This window comes from Vicia villosa, unplaced genomic scaffold (assembly GCF_029867415.1).
Source record: "Vicia villosa cultivar HV-30 ecotype Madison, WI unplaced genomic scaffold, Vvil1.0 ctg.001676F_1_1, whole genome shotgun sequence".
Lineage (NCBI taxonomy): Eukaryota > Viridiplantae > Streptophyta > Magnoliopsida > Fabales > Fabaceae > Vicia > Vicia villosa.
The window spans coordinates 473,627-479,974 of NW_026705695.1; positions in this window are offsets into that span (position 1 = coordinate 473,627).

Here is a 6,348-nt window from a genome sequence, read left to right on the forward strand (position 1 = left end):
AACTATTAATTAAATCAACTAATTAATAATTATATTACATTAGTTCCAATTCACTCTATTATTTTCTATTACAAATCCAATATTTAATATAAGAAATATTCAAATTTACCCAATTTCGATCGGTTCGTAAAACATCACAATTTCAACAAAATAACACCACCACATGAATCTACTAATTAAACTTAGCTACCACGTAAATTTTCATTAAATTCCGCTAACTAATTTTACCGTTTAATTCGGCTATTTCGATCAAACGGGACTATTTTACATTTCATTTTATTTTCTAACGGTCAAACGGGACTATTTTACATTTCATTTCATGTTTCATTACCATTTTTTCATACCATTGTATTTATTCCTTAAGTACCAACATGGAACATGACATATATATGTATGAAGCCAAAAAGAAAAGAAAGTAACAGCACCCAATAAAAAAGCATGAAACGAAACATGTAACAACACCCTATAACCTTACCGTCTTCACCCAATTCCATTTCCAGTTACCCAATTCTAGTTCCAATTTTCATTGCACGCATAGAAGTACTAGGGGGTGCTTATTTGATAACACGTTTTCTACTCGAATAACAACAACAACAACAAATAAATCAAGAACAACATCACATATTTCATGTTATTCACGATAGAATTTCAGTTCCTAACAACAAAAACCTAATCATGTTAATCTATCCATTATCCCCATCATACTAACCCATAATAATAGGGATTCTCCCCCTTACTCTTCAATGTGCTTCAAACCCTAGCTTTTGCCCTTCTTGTTCTTCCCCCTTTCTTCCTCCTTCCTCCTCTCCAAAATGAGCCAAAGTTATGATACCTCTACTCTTCCCAAACCCTTACTATATTATTCATATTGGGCTTAACCCATATAATTCCACTTTTAACTAAATAGGCCCAATTTGATAAAATAGAGTAGTCAAATAAATAATTATGCTCCAACAAATAATATTATTACCCTTAATATTATTTTCCGATTAATCCAATTAAATCCGACTTTATCTCAAATAAATAAAATCCAATAATAATATTATTTCTAATATTATTTCTCTACATACTCCACTTTATTAATTCTTCGATTAACCGAATAAATTCCAACTTCACTTAATAATCCAAACATGTTTCTCAATAACACCGACGATCCAATTAATTATCAAACTTCGTCAAAATTAAGTAAATAAATCCTTATTTAATTTAATTAGTCAGTTAATTAAATTCGGGATGTTACACCTTCACATACCAAACTTAAATCCCGGAATTGTTCAATCAAATCTAGTTCTCGCACCATCAACATCGACATATGCAAGGACTTCCTACTCAAAGCGTCAGCAACAACATTCGCCTTACCCGGATGGTAATTCAGCTCAAAATCATAATCTTTAAGGAACTCTAACCACCTCCTCTGTCTCATATTAAGCTCCTTCTGGTCGAATAGGTACTTCAGACTCTTATGATCACTAAATACCTCGAACCGTGAACCATAAAGGTAATGTCTCCATAATTTCAACACAAACACCACTGCTGCCAACTCTAAGTCATGAGTCGGGTAATTCTTCTCATGCACTTTAAGTTGTCTCGACGCATAAGCGACTACCTGTTGGTTTTGCATTAGTACACTCTCCAAGTCCCATCAATGAAGCGTCACAATACACCACAAAAGATTCTGCCGGATTCGGCAAAATTAAAATAGGAGCACTAGTCAGCCTCTTCTTTAATTCTTGGAATCCTTCTTCGCATTTCGAGTCCCAAACGAACGCTTGACCCTTCCTAGTCAACTTCGTCAATGGTAGAGCTAACTTTGAAAATCCTTCTATAAACTTCCGATAGTAACCTGCAAGACCCAGATAGCTACGAATTTCAGTCACGGACTTCGGAGCTTCCCACTGAGACACAGCTTCTACCTTTGCTGGATCTACGGCAATACCGTTCTTGGAAATTACATGACCCAGGAAACTCACTTCACTTAACCAGAAATCACATTTCGACAGTTTGGCATAAAGCTTCTTCTCTTTCAACACTCCCAGTACAATTCTGAGATGCTCTGCATGTTCTTCTTCACTTTTGGAATATATCAGAATGTCGTCAATGAACACCACGACGAACTTATCAAGATAAGGATGAAAAATTCTATTCATATATTCCATGAAAACACCAGGAGCGTTAGTAACTCCAAACGTCATCACAGTGTATTCATAATGACCATACCTCGTTCTGAACGCAGTCTTCTGAATATCGTCCGCCTTCACACGAATCTGATGATACCCAGACCTCAAATCAATTTTACTGAATATACTAGCTCCGACCAACTAATCCATCAAATCATCAATCCTCGGCAATGGATACCGATTCTTGATAGTAACTTTATTCAGTTGTCTGTAGTCTACACACAACCTCATAGATCCTTCCTTCTTCTTTACCAATAACACCGGTGCACCCCACGGTGACACGCTCGGACGAATGAACTCCTTCTCCAACAATTCTTCTAATTGACTCTTCAATTCGGTCAATTCAGATGCTGACATTCTAAAGGTGCCATCGATATAGGACTAGTTCCAGGAACTAACTCAATGGCAAACTCTACTTCCCTTTCAGGTGGTAGCTCTCTAACATCTTCTGGAAAAGCTTCTGGAAATTCTCGTACCACTGGTAGTTCATTACTCACTACTCTTCCTTTCACTTCCATCGACACAAAAAGCATAAACACGGCTGCCCCGTCTTGAATTGCTTCACCCACTTGTCTTGCAGTCATTGCCAACTCATCGACATTAACTTCTTCAGGAAAGATGACCGTCTTCGTAAAACAGTTGATATGAACTCGGTTAAATTGCAACCAGTTCATCCCCAAAATAACGTCAAGTTGTTTGAGCGGAAGGCATACTAAGTCCATTCCAAACTTCCTACCAAATATATCCACAGGACAGTTCAAACATGCAGATGAAGTGGTCACTGAACCCGACGCAGGAGTGTCAATAACCATACTTCCACTAATCTTTGATATCTCTAAATTTAGCCTCTTAGCACAATCCAATGAAATAAATGAGTGAGTCGCACCAGTATCAATAATCGCAATTAAAGGTGTGTTATGTATGAAACACGTACCTTTAATCAGTCTATCCTCCGGAGTAGTTTCTGATCCGGGCAAAGCAAAGACTTTCCCTCCAGCTTGGTCCTTCTTTGGCTTGGTGCACTGCGGACTGATATGACCCTCTTCGCCACAGTTATAGCAAGTTACGATTCTCATTTTGCAGTCAGCAGCAATATGACCCATTCTGTTACACTTGAAGCACTTCTTCTCTTCTTTCTTGCACTCATTCCTCTTATGTCCTGTTTCACCACAGTTGAAGCACCTAAAGGGAGCACCAGAATCTCCCCCACTAGGCCTTTTCCAATTACCAGCCCTTGGGTTTCCCTTACCATATGGTGTACCTCTGTCCATAGGCTTCTTACCCTTCTTATCAACTAACTTGCGAGAGTGAGATGATTTCAGCTTAAGACTGTCTTCCTCAAAGATTCTGCTACAGTCCACTAAATCAGCAAATCGGCGAATTCTTTGATACCTGATACCCTGCTTGATCTCATCACGAAGACCATTCTCAAACTTGATACACTTAGAGAATTCTCCAGCTGCATCGTTGGTGTAGTGTATGTAATGCTTAGCCAATTCCACAAATTTGGAAGCATATTCCGGCACTGTCATACTACCCTGTTTCAGCTTCAAGAACTCAATTTCCTTCCTTCCCCGCACATCTTCAGGAAAGTACTTCCTCAGAAATTCTCTCTTGAATATGGCCCAAGTAATCGCAATCCCATCTGAATCCAACTCAATCCTAGTAGTAACCCACCAGTCATCAGCTTCTTCTGATAGCATGTGAGTACCGTACCTCACCTTCAGATTTTCTGCACAATCGATCACTCGGAAGATCCTCTCGATCTCTTTCAACCATTTTTGAGCACCATCAGGGGTCATGAGTGCCTTTGAACAGTGGAGGATTGTTCCTCTGAAAGCTGTTCAACTGCCTGTCAGCACCAATCGCAGCTCCATTAGCATTCCCTCCCAGTACACCAGCAATCATGCCTAGAGCCTCTGCGATAGCGTCATCGTTCCTTCCACCTCTTCCAGCCATTGTTCTGCTAAATCACAAAACAATCTCATCAGAATAGAAGTATCGACAGTGTTTACCTTACACTAGTCGCATACAAGGGAACACTGACACTAAGACTCTGACTCTAACGACCGACTATGCTCTGATACCACTATTGTAACACCCTTCTAAACCCCCGCGGAAATATATTATAATCAGAGTAAATAAACAGCAAGGATGCTACAATTATTAAATAAACAAAACATCAAGTCGATTGTCATGCTTTATTAGAAATTAACCAATATCAAACATGTGTTTAGCACAGCGGAACTTAATTCAACAGTATTAGGAAACAACTCCACACAAATACTCAATACATAATCTATAGCCAAAATGGCAACAAATTATAACAAGTAACGCTAAACTAATCGATCCCAGTGTTACAATCAGAGCATGACTCGACACGAACTACGGGCTAGCCTACAAGCTATCTTCACCCAATCAAGACGCCGCTACATCCTTAATCTGAAATCATCAAAGTAAGGGTGAATTTCATTCGAATTAATAACCATTATACAATCATAAGCAATAAGATCTCATAGCAATCATCATCCATTCAACATACATATAATCGGAAATTATTATAACCAGCAAGCATCAGTACATAAGCATCATCTATCACACCACACAATCATCCAGTTATATCAAGCTATAATGCAATGAATGGACTGACACTAATGCATGTGGTACCAAAATTCGTGAAATCATATTCACAGGACTTCTCTCTTTGATACTGCCCTCTAGTCGCTCACACCCCACATGGGCACACGACTACTGCCTCATCGCTCACACCCCACATGGGCACACGATGACTTCCCGCTAATCTCCGCACAATGGGAATTAGCCTTCCAATGCAAATGATTCATGAATAATGCACACATGACACATACTTATATCATCATATATCATCATCAATCCGATGCTTAACATCGCTTATCACCTCTTACCAATAACGTCACGACAAGTATGTATATGTATAAGCATCATTCAATCATTCACATGTGTACACCACATTAGCACAATAACATACACATCATATTAATGTTAATTGCCACCATAATCCAATTCAACAATAATTTAATCGAACAAATAAAATAAGGTCGGCCACTGCCCGTATTATTACTTTATCAAATAAAGCATCTCATTATCTTCGCAACGCCCCAAACGGCACGTAAATCGGATACTCGGATCAAAAGTTATGGGTTCTTAAAAATAAAATATTTTTAGAAAAATGTTGCAGAACCCGGTTCGTCCCACATGGGAACCGGTTCCTGGCTGCTTCCAAAAACACGCCTCTGATTTTTACTATGGGGAACCTGGTTGTCCCTATCTGGGAACCGGTTCCCAGCAACCCAGAATCCACACCTCTCTGTTTTTATAAGGGGGAACCGGTTCGTCCCACATGGGAACCGGTTCCTACGTACCTGCACAGCCAAATTCACCATTTTGACAGCATTTACCCTATCCCATTTCCCCAATTTCAGGTACATACAAACATAGCACACAAATACCATCAATTTTCACATCATCACACATTTCAGACAAGTTTTATACAAGTATTAACAGCACATATCATGAGTATTAACAGAATCATGTAATTCATACAAATTCATCAAAACCTAACAAAATTCCCCAAACCCGACACGTACGATTGAACTAGACAATAATCCTAATCAATCCTACTACCTACAATCGCATAAGGATTACTAACCCGAAGAATCCCCCCTTACCTCAGAGTTGAATCTTTGAAGGTCTTCTTCCCCTTTGGCTCTTCTCTCTTTCACGTGTTCTTCCTTTCTCAGACTCTGTCTCCTTTTCTTCTCCTCCTCTTTTCCCAATTCCTTTTATTTTATGAAAAATAAAATATTATATTATAATGGGCTTGCTTAGTTAACACCCCCCCTTTTGCTAACCACCACTCTAGCCCAAACCAATATTTCATCATTTACCAAATAATTCCCAAAAATTATTAATTCTTATAATTTAATTAAAAATAATTAAATTAATAAGCAAGAATTAACGGGGGTGTTACAGTTACCAGCAAAAGTCTAGTAGTTACTAGCCTTTTCCTTAAAGTCTTGTGGTTACAGGCATTCTCCGGTTGGGTCTGATTGTTATTAGTCCTTCCTTTCAAAGTCCGGTTGTTATCGGCAAAGGTCCAGTAGTTGACTGGCGTTTCTTGTTTGTGTCAAGC